Source organism: Anabrus simplex, chromosome 8 (genome assembly GCF_040414725.1).
Source record: "Anabrus simplex isolate iqAnaSimp1 chromosome 8, ASM4041472v1, whole genome shotgun sequence".
In the NCBI taxonomy this organism is placed as follows: domain Eukaryota; kingdom Metazoa; phylum Arthropoda; class Insecta; order Orthoptera; family Tettigoniidae; genus Anabrus; species Anabrus simplex.
This window is the reverse complement of record NC_090272.1, coordinates 132,733,177-132,748,106: the sequence shown is the minus strand read 5'-3', so window position 1 is coordinate 132,748,106 and position 14,930 is coordinate 132,733,177. Positions and strand designations below refer to the sequence as shown.

General features: G+C 39.4%; 1 protein-coding gene across 4 annotated transcripts in view; it reads left to right on the top strand.

The window, feature by feature from the left end:
• Positions 1-14,930, top strand: part of LOC136878896 (next to BRCA1 gene 1 protein) — a 219,112-nt gene that overhangs the window by 181,525 nt on the left and 22,657 nt on the right. The window lies entirely within an intron of this gene.

Sequence of the window (14,930 nt, the reverse complement as noted above, 5' to 3'; positions counted from 1 at the left end):
GCTGGCAGCAGCTCTAAAATGCTTGGCGACAGGCTCCATGACAAGCCGGCCGTAAAAACATACTGTCACATCTTTATGGAAATGTTGTCTCATGGAATCGGAACCACGGCTAGGACGTCCCCTGCTAAAAGCGACGCGTGTTGGCAGGGCCCAGCCAGCACGAAAAGTATGCAAGGGTTACCGTCCCACGGGCGGTGACAGCTAAACAAGCGAGCCCCAACATTCTGTATAGCATCAGTGGACGTCGGGACTATGTCTGGTCAAAGCAGTGAACTGGCCACCGCACTTGAAAGAAGGCATATAGACATCTGCGCGGTGCAGGAGACAAGATGGAGTGGAGAAGTCACGCGAGTGGGGTGTGGATACAAACTCATATACAACAGAACCCGAAGAACAACTAATGGCGTTGGCATTGTTATATCAGCAAAATCTGATGGTTCTGTCTCTGATGTGCAACGCTACGATGATCGATTGAAGAAAATCTTATATGTCACGGATAGAAGGAAGGTAGATGCAGAAACAAAAGATGCTTTCTGGAAACTGCTTGATGAGAAGACTGCTTAAGTGCCGCCAGAAGACTACCTTATCGTTGCCGGTGATCTGAATGGATACGTTGGACAGAGGAAAGAAGACCACACTGCCCATGGTGGACATGGATATGGAGAGAAGAACAGCGATGGCCAACGAATTCTTGATTTTGCAGAAACTCATGATCTAATCATTGCAAACACCTGGTTCAAAAAGCGTGATACTCATCTAATCACGTACTATAGTGGCTCCAATGCAACTCAGATTGACTACATCCTTGTGAGACGATGGAATTTCAAAGATGTTCTGGATACAAAAGTTGTTCCTTACAAAACCGTCGCGATGCAACACCGACCTGTCATCTGTAAGCTATGGATGAAGTCGACAAGAGCCGAATACTTACCCAGAAATGGCCCTAAAATAATCAAATGGTGGCACTACAAGGAGAAGGAGACCGAAATTGTTACAAAAATTACAGTGCCACCAATCACCACAGTTGAAGAGAGCTGGACTAAACTGAAAGACGCCGTTCATGAAGCCGCATGCTCTGTTCTTGGAACAACTAAACCAGGACGACGTAGAATTGACAAAGACACCTGGCTTTGGAATGACAATATTAAAGATGCATTGCAGAAGAAGAAACAGCTGTACCATGAGTTTCTTTCAGATAAAACACCATCTCGTTGGATTGCCTACAAAACAGCCCGTAGTGAGGTGAAGAAGGTCATTGCTGTAACAAAAGCAAACCGATATGCAGACCTGTATGCAAAACTTGACACACACGAAGGCGAGCTGCACATTTACCGGCTACTCAAATCGAGGCACCGCAAAACGGAAGACATCCAACGTTTTTACGGCATCAATGACGAAAAAGGTGACCTGCTGGTCGACTGGAAGAAAGCATGAGAAACTTTCAACGAAAGAATTTTCCCACCCACCAATCCCAACCACCTCCGCTATTGAAGGCCCAGTGAATGAAATTGACGTCACGGAAGTTCAGGCTGTTCTGAAGGAGACGAAACCAGGGAAAGCCACTGGCCCCGATGATCTTCCGGCAGAGTTCTGGTGCTCTGAACAGTGGGATGCGGCAATATGGCTAACACAGCCTTTCAATCAGATCATCAAAGAAGGTCAAATACCATCAGATTGGCAACGGAACATTACCATACCAATCTTCAAGAAGAAGGGAAGTCCTGCCGATTGTTCTAATTATCGCCCGATCAGACTTCTGAGCCACGCAATGAAGATCTTCGAACTTATTCTCGACAAAAGGATTTGCCAGATAGCCAAACTTACAATGAACCAAGCTGGATTCGTGAAAAATTGTGGCACAACAGATGCAATCCACGCTGCACGGCTGTTAGTTGAGAAACACCATGAAAAACATAAGCCTCTTCATCTTGCTTTTCTGGATCTTGGAAAGGCTTTTGATTGGGTGCCACATGACCTAATCTGGTTAGTGCTATGAGAACATAGCATTCCAGAGCACCTTGTTAGGTGGGTACAGATGCTCTATGTAGAACCAAGGAGTTATGTTCAAGCTGTCGCAGGAGCGTCCGATGATTTCTGCATCACTGTAGGAGTACATCAAGGCTCTGCCTTATCACCACTGCTGTTCATTCTTGTGATGGACACTGTTACATCAGACCTGCACAAGCCAATACCATGGACACTTCTCTACGCTGATGATATCATGTTGGCTGCTGAGAATAAGTCTGATCTCCAGCGCCAAACAGAAGAGTGGAACAACCGACTAGCACAATACGGGCTGCGTCTCAACAAAAAGAAGACAGAGTACATGACATTAGATCCTCGAGAAGTTGGAACCATCCACGTTGATGGTGAAGATCTACCACGAATAGAGAAATTTAAATATCTTGGCTCCACACTCTCTGACTATGGCAGACTTACTGATGAGGTCAACACAAGGATACATGCAGCCTGGCTGAAGTGGCGAATGACAACAGGCGTCACCTGCGACCGTCGGATGAAGGACCATCTGAAATCTAAGATCTACCGGACTGTTATCCATCCCGTTGCTCTCTACGGCACTGAGTGTTGGCCTGCTACGAAGGAGGTAGAACGTCAACTAAGCGTCATGGAGACAAAGATGCTTAGGTGGACAGCTGGCATCACTAGACTGGATCATATTTCAAACGACAACATTAGGAAATGCTTTGGCGTTGCACCGATACAGAAGAAAATGCAGGAAAACCGTCTGCGCTGGTTTGGACATGTGTTGCGTGCAGAAGACAATACACTGGCAAAGTCAGCGTATACATTGGAAGTCGCTGGAAAGAGGCAACAGCATGTTGGCGCATTAAAGGCATAAGAATCATGTCACAAATAAGTTATTAGTGATTACGCCAATCAGACCCCTTCAGGTAGTGTTGGAGATGATCAATATTTGATTCTCCATATTCTAGTTGGAAGTACTGCCTGTTATTTCTATTTGTTTCCCTGAATTTCTGTTTCCTGGTGAAGTACAGTAGAACCCCACTTAACCGAAATGCTCTGACAAAATTGTACTTTAATATTTTGATTTTACCCTCTCGTCTTTAGCCGTCGATATTAGTAATTCTCTTGCTATATGTGCTGAGAGCTACTAGGCAAACCCTATTTTTATATCATGACTTATACCAGAATGCACGTGTAGCATAAAACAAAACAGTTTGTTTCGTACCATCTAGTTCGTTCCATGATATGTTTTTTCATGAACAATGTATTATTCGTCATGAGGATTATGTAGACTGTGGTTAACGTTGCTTCAGTTGCAGGAGTTTCATCTTGTTTACTGCTCGGCAGCTTCTGTTAGGAAACCAGTGAAGTCCAGCAACCTTTCTCCATTCATATTTTTCTTTCACTCAGTGTCGTTCCACTGACCTTGCGGTTTTATACCATAGTTTCAATGCTTTTCTTACCCCATTGCAAAAGAAATTGTTTCATTATTTCAGATTACTTTGCGCGTTGTTGAACAATGCTATGAATCTACACCAGCTGATGTATTGTTGATTAAACGGTGGTGCGATATAGCTGCACGACAGTGCTGCACCAAGAAAAAGAAAATTACTGATTTTATGCAATTTTATGCACCTTTGCTTTACAGAGTGTATGCATTTTTTTCGACATTTAACTTCTGATAATATTTATCATGTGTCATCCGAAAAAACACATCAACCGAAGTGGCTCCACCCTGTTTATTTCCGATAAATAGGTTCTACTGTATGTCAAAAATTTTGGTATGAAAAAATAGTGAATAGTAAATTTGGTCCTTGATTAATATATATATACAATATATCAGAATAGTATTTGAAGATAGTGGGTCCAAGATACCCACGTCACTCTGTTTGTCAGCTGTTTCATTCTCCGGGGCACTTGAGTCGTTCTTGCACTGAGAAGACTCACTACTTGAATTTTCAGACTCTTCAATGGAAAAATCACTTTCATCTACATCCGTGGAGTCCAAAATTAAAGCAATCTCTTACTCACTGACTCTCTTCTTACTAAACACGTCACAAAATAACTCTATAAATAGCATAAAGTTGGTCTCAAAACTCGCACCGCATGCATGACTGAACACGATAGCCTCTCACAGCTTGTAAAATGCTAGCAGGGAGATAACGCAACTCTTTAGAAAATTCCTCTTTCAGCCACGCCTAAATGTGTTGCAGTTTATGAGTACTACGTGTGCCGGTAAGGGTGGACGTCTGACCATTTAATATCTTGCACCTTGTGATGAAGAGGGCCACAGTGCAAAAATGATACTTCTAAGAAAACTGCAATGTAAGAATGTAAAAATATATAAATTATGTAAATATAAAAAAATACATTAAAAACTGAATTACTAGACCTTTACAAATCTTACATTGCAATTATCTCAGAAGTATAATTTTTTTCACCTGTGGCCCTCTACTTCCCAAGGTGTGATATTAAATTCTGCCCTCTAAGGGTTAAAGAATCCATTTCCAGGACAACATTTACGCAGTTGATCGAAGGGACAGCAATATTGTTGGTTAATATGCGGAATTACATGAGGGGTATGAAATCATTGATACACACTGACCAACAGACAATTTGTCCAAATACTTGACAGATTTTCAGTTAATGGTATATTATGCAACTTAGCAAAGTCATAGGCTTGCGTTAAGAAGGAGTCTCAGACACCTTGGATAATCTCATTTTTAAGCTCTGAACGATGATTTCGCAAAGGGTAGCTCAATTCTAAATAAGTTCCAGTTAATGGCATGTTATACATCTTAATCAGCAAAATCATAGATTGTTGAGGAAAGAGGTAGTACATTACATCACTCAAAGTACCGTGCAGGTAGAGCCGCGCGGCTCTGAGCTTGCATCCGGGAGATAGTGGGTTCGAATCCCACTGTCAGCAGCCCTGAAGATGGTTTTCCGTGGTTTCCCATTTTCACACTAGGCAAATGCTGGGGCTGTACCTTAATTAAGGCCACGACCACTTCCTTCCAACTCCTAGGCCTTTCCTATCCCATCGTCGTCATTAAGACCTATCTGTGTCGGTGCAATGTAAAGCCCATAGCAAAAAAAAAAATCACTTAAAGTAAGGAGAGTCCAGGTTTTGGGTTACATACTGCCCCTATTCACCTGGTCTAACTCAGTGAACATACGAGAGATCCCAAGGTGGACCGTTCGTTTGCTAGCTGTCCCAGTTTTAAAGGCATTTAAAGGACAAGGGTTGACGAAAATACAAAAGAAACAATTTAAAAACAGGCTTGACATTTTTTTTAAATATGCACATATATTAAAATTTAACAAAAATTATCTCTTGGTGGACGTTGCCTAAGAAACTCACAAATTTTTACAGTTGTTGAATAAATACACATAAATAAACTCACATTGCTGGATTAACGCTGTCATATCTGGACTATTCTGTTAAAGAATAAATAACAAAAATTAGCCTTCTCTTCTAGCTACACAAAAATGAAAATAAATGGATGAACTCCATCCTAATAACATCCATAAATAATCTGTGATATCTTAAAGCATAATAGTAGCTGCAATATTTTAATCAGGAACCAAAAATTATTAAATGTCCACTTAATGCGTGTGGTTGGTGACCATGTGATCATAAACCTAATCTGTACAATATTTTACAGAAAAACATGCGACTCTATCTCAATTGAGGATAATCTCTCACTAACACAAGTTAAGATTATTAATTAGAAAATATGAATCGTATATATCTTTAGGGAATTATTCAGTGAATGTTTAGAGTTGATTACTGCATTACAAGAACTTTCTAAATGTTAGCTACATTCAGCATTGCATAACTTTCATATACTTTAAATTTCTTTGCTTTTACTTGCGTATTCAGAAAATTTATTGACCTTGTTTCACTCACACAAAATCATGTTAACACTGGATTAAATCTGCCACTAATCTTTGCCTTGAGAATTAAACAACACTCCACAATAAATGAACAAAAGCTGGAATAACCTGTTCCACCGTGATGAACACATGGTCATATTAAGAACCACATTTCAAATAGCACTGAAAAATATTTCTAATCACAATCGTATTCATTCCATGCACACAGGATACTCAAAATGTATTTACCAAATTTATCTTCGAATCGTAGGCTTTGTTTTTATCCATGATTATTATGGGAAAGAAGGTTGAATGGTATTGACTGATGACCTTCTGTTAAATTCTATACACTCAACATCTGATGTGACTTGTGATTGAACAAGAATCATCACTTAATTAAACATTGCTCTAACATTACAATGGCGATATATTCAAAAATCAATTTTATTATTCAGAAGACTGGGTAGAAACAATAACTATGCACATCACCTGGGTTAAAATTGACAATACTTGTAACACGTGGTCATTGAGCGTCCATAAATTATTATTATTATTATTATTATTATTATTATTATTATTATTATTATTATTATTATTATTATTATTATTATTATTATTATTATTATTATATATAATTTGCTGGGGCCATCAAGGACCACATTAAGTCTTGTTGCATTTGACACTGAACTTGGCCTTCTTTAGAGCCCAAATTTCCCTCATTCTTTGTGAGTGGGCCTGCTCACGCTCCTCTGTTCAAGGGGCACCGTGTCTTCTCTCCGGTTGCTCATCTCGGTTTAGCCCGTTCGTCAATATTTTCTTGCGGAAGAGATCTCTGTTAAGGGCGTCTTCAGCCGAGATATGTAGCATTTGCAGGTCTTCTTTGGTATTTCTAAACCAGGGAATTGTGGTTTTGGGGTTTGAATCAAAAAAGTGAAAGATTTCTTTAGTTAACTTTCTTCCGTCCATTCTTTTCAGGTGACCGTAAAATCGTACCCGTCTTTTTCTGATTGTGTCGTAATTTTCTCTATTTTGCTGAAGACTTCCTTGGTGGATCTCTTTTGATGGATTCCATTTCTGTACTTTGATCCCAAGATTCCTCTCACAATTTTGCGTTATTTTTTCTCCAGTTCTTCAAAGAGTCCTTTGTTGGCATTTAGAGGCAGGGTTTCGGCTGCATACAGAACTACTGGCTTCAGAACTGTTTCATAGTGACGAATCTTGGTGTTTTGGGAAAGGCATTTTTTGTTGTAGATTGTGCGGGATGTTTGGTAGGCTATTTCCAATTTGCGTACTCGCTCCTGAAGTGCTTCTTTGTCCAGTCCATTTTTCATGATGATCTCACCCAGGTTGTTTGAATTTGTCTACTCAGGGTTTTTTTTTTTTTTCTTTTTTTTTTTCGTGTGGCTATTTCTAGCCGAGTGCAGCCCTTGTAAGGCAGACCCTCCGATGAGGGTGGGTGGCATCTGCCATGTGTTCGTAACTGCGTGTTATTGTGGTGGAGGATAGGGTTGTGTGGTGTGTGAGTTGCAGGGGTGTTGGGGACAGCACAAACACCCAGCCCCCAGGCCATTGGAATTAACCAATGAAGGTTAAAATCCCCGACCCGGCCGGGAATCCACAAAGACAGACACATAATGCTTGGACCTTAGTGTACAATATCTGATGATCGTTTTGAGATTTTGGATCTGTTCAGCTGTGGAGCGACCTTTTCTGACCCTCCTTGGTATTCACCTATTTGATGTTCGACTTGTGCTTCCAAACGCTCCAGGATGGCAAGTGATAGAATTTTGTAAGTCACGGGTAGCAAAGATATTCCTCTGTAGTTGTTGATGTTCTTCATGCTGCCTTTTTTGTGTAATGGATGAATCAAAGCTATTTTCCAATCTTCGGGTAGGGTCTCCTTGTAAAAATTTCTTCTATTTGCTTCTGCAAGATATCAAGTGATTCCTCTGGGGCATATTTCCATAGTTCTGCTACTACTGAGTCTTCCCCCAGCACTTTGTTATTTTTGAGACGGGCAATGTGGCGCTTGATTTCATCTCTGTCGGGTGGTCTGGAATCTGGGTAAGAGTTCCTCGGTCTCAATGGGGCTTTGCGGTTTAGAGCATTTAAGTAAATTCTTGAAGTAGTCTGCCAGAATGCTGCAATTTTCTTCATTTGATGTCGCCAGTGTGCCGTCCTTTCGCTCAAAGCATAGGGATGGTGGTTTATAGCCAGTGAGTTTGCGTTTAAAGGCTCTGTAGTACTCTCTGCTTTCATTCTTCCTAAAGTTTTGTTCTATCTTTTCAATGAGAGATTTTTCGTAATTATGTTTCTCAGTTCTGAACACCCTAGCTGCTTGGGCATGTTGGGTTTTGTAGATTTCCCAATCATTTTCTGATTTCGTAGAGTAGTATTGTTTCCACGCATTGAATCTTTCTTTGAGGACTGATTCTCAGGTACCACTCCACCAGGCATGCTTTTTGCTTCTCTTGATTTCTGCAACGTCTTTGGCGGCCTCAACAAGGAGACTTTTGGTGTTGTTAAAGTCACAGTCATTTGGTCTAGCCTTCTCCGGGAACTCCTCGACCTTTTGCCGAAGTTTATCATTGTCGAAGCGTGCGATCTGTTTGGTTGTCTTCCTTGTGTTTGCAGGACTTGGTTTGAATTTGATAAGAGACATATAGTGATCTGAGGCCACATTGATGCCTTTCTTTACCTTGACATTCATAATCTCAGGGCTGTTTCTCCTGGAGATTGCAACATGATCTATTTGGAACTCTCCGAGAGTTTGGACGGGAGAACGCCAAGTCATTTGCTTTCTGGGTAGATGGCGAAAGTGGGTCGACATGACCTGCAGGTTGTAATTTTCTCAAATGGATACCAGTCTTTTGCTGTTGGGATTGGTTCTTTTGTGAGCAGGGTAATTTCCTATAACTTTCTTGTACTTCTGTTCACGACCTAGTTGGGCATTGAAGTCACCCAAATGAAGCTTGACATGGTGTTTGGAGATTTTGTTTAATTTTTCATCCAGTAGGTCCCAGATATTATCAACTTCGTCTGGATCAGACTTGTTCTTATCGTTTGTAGGAGCATGTGCGTTAACTAGGGCGTAGGTTTTGTTCGCGCGTTAAATTGTGAGTATAGACAATCTGTCATCCACAGGTTTGAAATTTGCAACCGATTTAAGGATCTTGGTTCTAACAGCAAACGCGGTTCCAAGCATCACAGCTCCATTGAGGATTCCTCTTTGCGCTTTGCTCTTGAAAAATCAGTAGCCTTCGGATTCAAAAATCTCTTCATCCGGGTACCTTGTTTCCTGTAAGGCCATTATGGATAACTGATTTTCGTGAAGAGTTTTGGTGAGGATTTTCAGCTTGCCAGTTTGTGTAAGTGAATTTATGTTGAAAGTTGCTAGAAAGGTTTGGGATTTATCCAAAGATTTACCCCCTGGGGTATGTTTCTTGAAATGTTGTGCCATCGTGCTTCTTGACTTGACTTTGCTTTGGACGGGTACCTATCCTTTTACAACTAGGGTTGTTGGCCCTAGAGGTTGCCTCAAGATGTTTTCTGGCTTCTGGTCATTTACCAGTCTTTGCCGTAACCCTGGCAAGGGACCAGTTTTTTTTTCATGGTGGTATTTTATTTCCCTACTACCCTCTGACTCTGCTGGTGGCAGAGCCAGCGAGCTTCCCCAATTCCAATGGGATGCGGCCGATGGAGGTAACTGGTAAATCCCCACAGGTATTATTATTATTATTATTATTATTATTATTATTATTATTATTATTATTATTATTATTATTATTATTATTATTATTATTATTATTATTGTTAGTATTATTATTATCATCATCATTATTATTATTATTATTATTATTATTATTATTATTATTATTATTATTATTATTTATGAAACAAAGGACACTGTTGAGTGGGCCTCTAAATACGGACCTCAAGAAAAGGTTAGTGAAGTGCTTTGTGTGGAGTGTGGCACTTTATGGGGCTGAGACTTGGACGTTGAGAAAAGAGGAAGAAAGAAGACTAGAAGCATTTGAAATGTGGATCTGGCGGAAGATGGAGAAAATCAGCTGGCAGGAAAAAGTAAGGAATGAGGAAGTATTAAAAAGAGTGGTTGAAGGAAGGAGAACGATATTGGAATGCATTCAAAGACGGAAGAAAAATTGGTTAGGCCACTGTTTGCGACAAAATTGTTTAATAACCGAAGCATTGGAAAGGAAGATACAAGGAAAACTGAAGAGAGGAAGGAAGAGTTATCAGTTAATAGACAGTGTAAAGGTAAATAAAAGCTATTGGAAGACAAAGAGAATGGCTGAAGACAGAACAGTGTGGAGAATTCATGCGAAGACCTGCCGACAGGCAGACCACCAGTGATGATGATGCCTAATGTTGAAATACATTTCAACACGTGCTCCACTTTTATTGGGATGCATTGTAACCCATTACTAATGCTTCCAGCATTTATATAATTGCCTGCAGGCCTACCATTTTCCAGATAAATACAACTACAGGTGAGTACAACTTCACATATTCCACATGAACAACTCTAACATTATTTATCACTCATGACCATTATATTTCCATTTAACCCGATTTTAAATTATTTATTATTATCACCATTGATTTTTAAGTCCACCATTGACGTCTGAATTAAATCTTTCTAGAAGATGACACAATCTGCAATATCGCATACAATGCAATGAATGAAACACAACCTAAATTTCATCCCACAGTGTTTCACAAAATTTAGAAATTATTATTTTACATTTTATATTTTACATTTTACAAAAGGGTAATGATTATTAAAGCCTAATTTTTAAGAATTGCACTGAGGTAGTAACATTTTTAGAAGACAAACTACTGTACATCTAGTCTAATATAACCCAATACACACATGTTCACTCTCAAAGCTACCTGTACCTGGGTAAGAATGAAGTATGAAAATATCACAAATCTACTCAATACTAACAGAAATATTACTCTACTGAAGAAGATAGTTAAATGTTCTAAATAGATGGAAAGATAATATTACAAAATGGTACTTAAATTTTCCTATGAAACTCTATTCCTGTATGTGGTCTGCTAGGCTCCTTTGGTGTCCGTCATGACCTTCCTTCAACGCTGGCGACGCTTACATGTTTAGTGCCACATTTTTGTAGTAGATGTCGAATTCCACGTTGAATGGATTAGTCCTCTTGAATTTTCAGATGACATCGAAGAACTGGTGTTGTAGTAATCCTGGGTCTGTAGTCCTCTTCTCTGCACGAAGTTAGTATGAGCTGAAACTGACAAAGAAAATTACAAAGTGTCTGCGCCAGACCAGAATGAATATTGCAAGTTCACACAAAACTTAACTTGGCTCTCGGTGAAGTTCTCGAAGAATAAGGGGAGGATTAGGTAGTATCACAGGGGTTAAATATTCTTGCAGTTGGAGGTGTGACTGTTGGAAAAATTACTATTGGTATTGTTTTCTACACATTGCTTCTTATAATTGGTTCACTTGTTTCAAGGATGTTTCAAGGATGTTTCACGTCATGCACACTCTGTAGATATTAGTTTAGCCTTGAGCCTGGCCAGCAAATCATGTGATCTCACATACACACTCTCCCCAGGAGGGTGAAAATAAAAGTAGAACCAAAAAACTTCAGCTCGCCACACACCTGGCTGAATGAGATAAGAGTTTGACACCACAAATAAGTTGAAAATAACCCATCTCGTAGGAATGACACTGGCTATTAACAGACACATAATTATTTATGTGGAAAGCATAATTTTGACCGGGACAATACATACATACATACTGTACATGCACACAGGGAAATTAAGGCAGATAACTGGAAATTCAAGAAGTGTTGAAGATAGGATATTATTTGAGTCTAGGAAAAATATGTAAACCATGTAGATTTATTAAAAATATGAAAAAATATCCCTTACTAAATTTTGATCACATCAGTAACTGAGCTTTGAAATCGGTAACAGGGGACAAATTTTGACTCAGATCTTGTAAAGTACCGTATTCAGATAAGCAGATGACTGATGATATTACTACTTATGCCTAAAGAGGCAAGGCTGAGTTAAGAGAGGCAACCAGGAAATTAAAGCATAAAACAAAAATAGAGGAGAAATACAGAAACATTTAAAAATGCCAAAAAACACTTTACAGTGTGAAATAGTGGACTGCTCTCCAGTACAAATATTAACAACACATGGCACTATTGGAATATGACTGTAACCTCCAATTGTGTTCTGTAAGTATCCCACAGAATGGCAGCTTGATGCCTCCCTTACCTATTGCCCAATGAACAACCACGAGTTTACATGAATGATGACAAACGTTGTATTACGTTACTTCCTTGCTGGCAAGCAAACTCAGATGTTGCAATGGCAACTGGGAGTTTCCCAGCTATGAGGGCATCCTTTTCTCAAGACAGAACATAAATCCCATAGAAAGCAGTAATTTTCTTTACCATTTGAAGGGTAAGTGAAGATATGTACTGAATAAAACTGATTTAAAACGAGATATTTCACACATATTGTACAGATTTTACAGAAAATCAATAGCATATGAGAACTCTCTTGGTCTTCCTATAAGGCCCCTAGTCTATTATGTGATTTTTAAATCATAAACAAATCCAAAACCTGCTCCTGGATAAGAAGACTCCAAATATGAAGTTTCGTAGAAACGTATTCAGTCATTTGCCTAGGTTGGTGGAACAGACAAACAGATATGAAAGCTAAAAATCACTGATATTGATCTAAAATGGATAAGAGCTCAAAAAATTGAAAAATAAACTAATATACAGACAGCAGACCCCCTACAGTTATAAAGATGATACTCTTGGAAACCATAAAAAATTAATTAATAATAATGATATTGGCTTTATGTCCCACTAACTACTTTTTGGTTTTTGGAGTTGCCAAGGTGCCAGAATTTAATCCCACTGGAGTTCTTTTACGTGCTAGTAAATCTACTGACACAAGGCTGATGATTTGAGCACCTTCAAATACCACTGAACTGAGCCAGGATCGAACCTGCCAAGTTCAGGTCAGAAGGCCAGCTTCTCAACCGCCTGAGCCACTCAGCCCAGAAAAAAAAAAAAAAAAAAAAAAAAAATTAGGAAGAACACTAACAATAAAGGGTTCACCAAGTGACCAACAGTTAGCAGTAAATAACAGAAATCTATGAGGTTTTCTTATTGTTGACGTTGGATTCACAGCAACTTGTCACTCATCATCACAGTGGAAAGGGTTAAGGAAACCTCAAATGAATTCAATGCAGTTGCCTTTGCTGATTATGTTGTGATTTGGGAAGGAAAAAAGATGAAGTGCAAGCAGGACTTGACACATGGAGAGCCAAGTTTCAGAAGTTCAACCTCAAGATCAGTGAAACTAAGGCTTTAATTTTGGCAGGAATAGAGATGGTTGACCAATAAGCATCAAAATAGCAGATGACCAGTTGAAGGGTGTGAACAGTTTCACGTATTGCGGTAGTATAGTCTCCAGAGACATCTTAGACACAAGCAAGATCACCAAAAGGCTGCAAAAGAGTTCCCTCTTCTACCAACCCGTTTTGATGATGATAAGATTCCAAAGAAAGCAAGATTAACAATGTTCAACAGTTACTTTTTACCAATTATGACCTATAACATCAAAATATGCACTCTCATGAAGAGAGAGACTCATCAAGAATGCAGGCATTAGAAATTAAATTCCTGAGGTCCACTCTCCAATAGACCAGGATGGATAAGATAAGAAATGAGGAAGTGAGGCATGAATTTGGTATTAAGACATTCCTGCTAGAAAGAGTCAGCATATCCAGACTACAGTGGTTCAGACACATGATGAGGATGAAGCCCGTGAGAACACTTCAAATGCACTTGGAAAGAGAAGTAGAAAAAAAATGCCCAGTTTGAAGATGCAGAACCTGCTGGATGGGTATGATCAAGCAATGTTGCAGCTAGGGGAATGACATGAAGAACAAGGCTTAAGAACAGTGCCCAGGACACTGGAACTGAAAACTGATGACGATGAAAACAATGATATTTCTCGTTGCACAGATCATAATTTCCCCAATTTGACAGAAGTTATCATCAGAAATGTTAGGTTAAGTATTTGTTTCACTCCAGAAGAATTACTTTTCTGGAAACAGTGCATAATAAATTGGGCAGACTGTTGCAAAATGTTGTTAGAAAATAGCGTGTTTCTTAAATGATAGTATTTTCTGCTTCATATGAATTTTTTCTTTGTCATATGCTTGGTAATTAGAGGTCCTGTAACCATTGTGAAAATACCGGTAACAGTAGATGAGCACACCTTACCTGTAAAAATGCCTGTCAAGATGTATGATTTTACTTCACATCTATCAATCAATCAATCAATCAATCAATCAATCAATCAATCAATCAATCAGTCAATACTGATCTGCATTTAGGGCAGTCGCCCAGGTGGCAGATTCCCTATCTGTTGTTTTCCTAGCCTTTTCCTAAATGATTTCAAACAAATTGGAAATTTATTGAACATCTCCCTTGGTAAGTTATTCCAATCCCTAACTCCCCTTCCTATAAATGAAAATTTGCCCCAGTTTGTCCTCTTGAATTCCAACTTTATCTTCATATTGTGATCTTTCCTACTTTTATAAACACCACTCAAACTTATTCGTCTACTAATGTCATTCCACGCAATCTCTCCGCCGACAGCTCGGAACATACCACTTATGATGTAGATGTTGATTCCCATAGGGAACCTAAAATATTTGTCCCGAATGCGTAAATTTATAATACCAATATAATGGTCCGTTATTGGACATTATAAATTTTCCAGCTAACTCATTCTTGGTTGCCTGCGTTTCGCCCTCGTGTGCTAAGTTAGGCTCGTCAGTTGGGACTTAGCACACCACCCAAGACGCAAGGCTAGTGCATACCATGGAGGCCACTGCATAGGCTATTTGAAGCCACCAGCAGTGCCAATGCACTATGAGAGCTATGTCTCATTTCCAAAAATAGATGCCTGCCTGGCCATCAAATGATGTAGATGTTGATTCCCATAGGGAACCTAAAATATTTGTC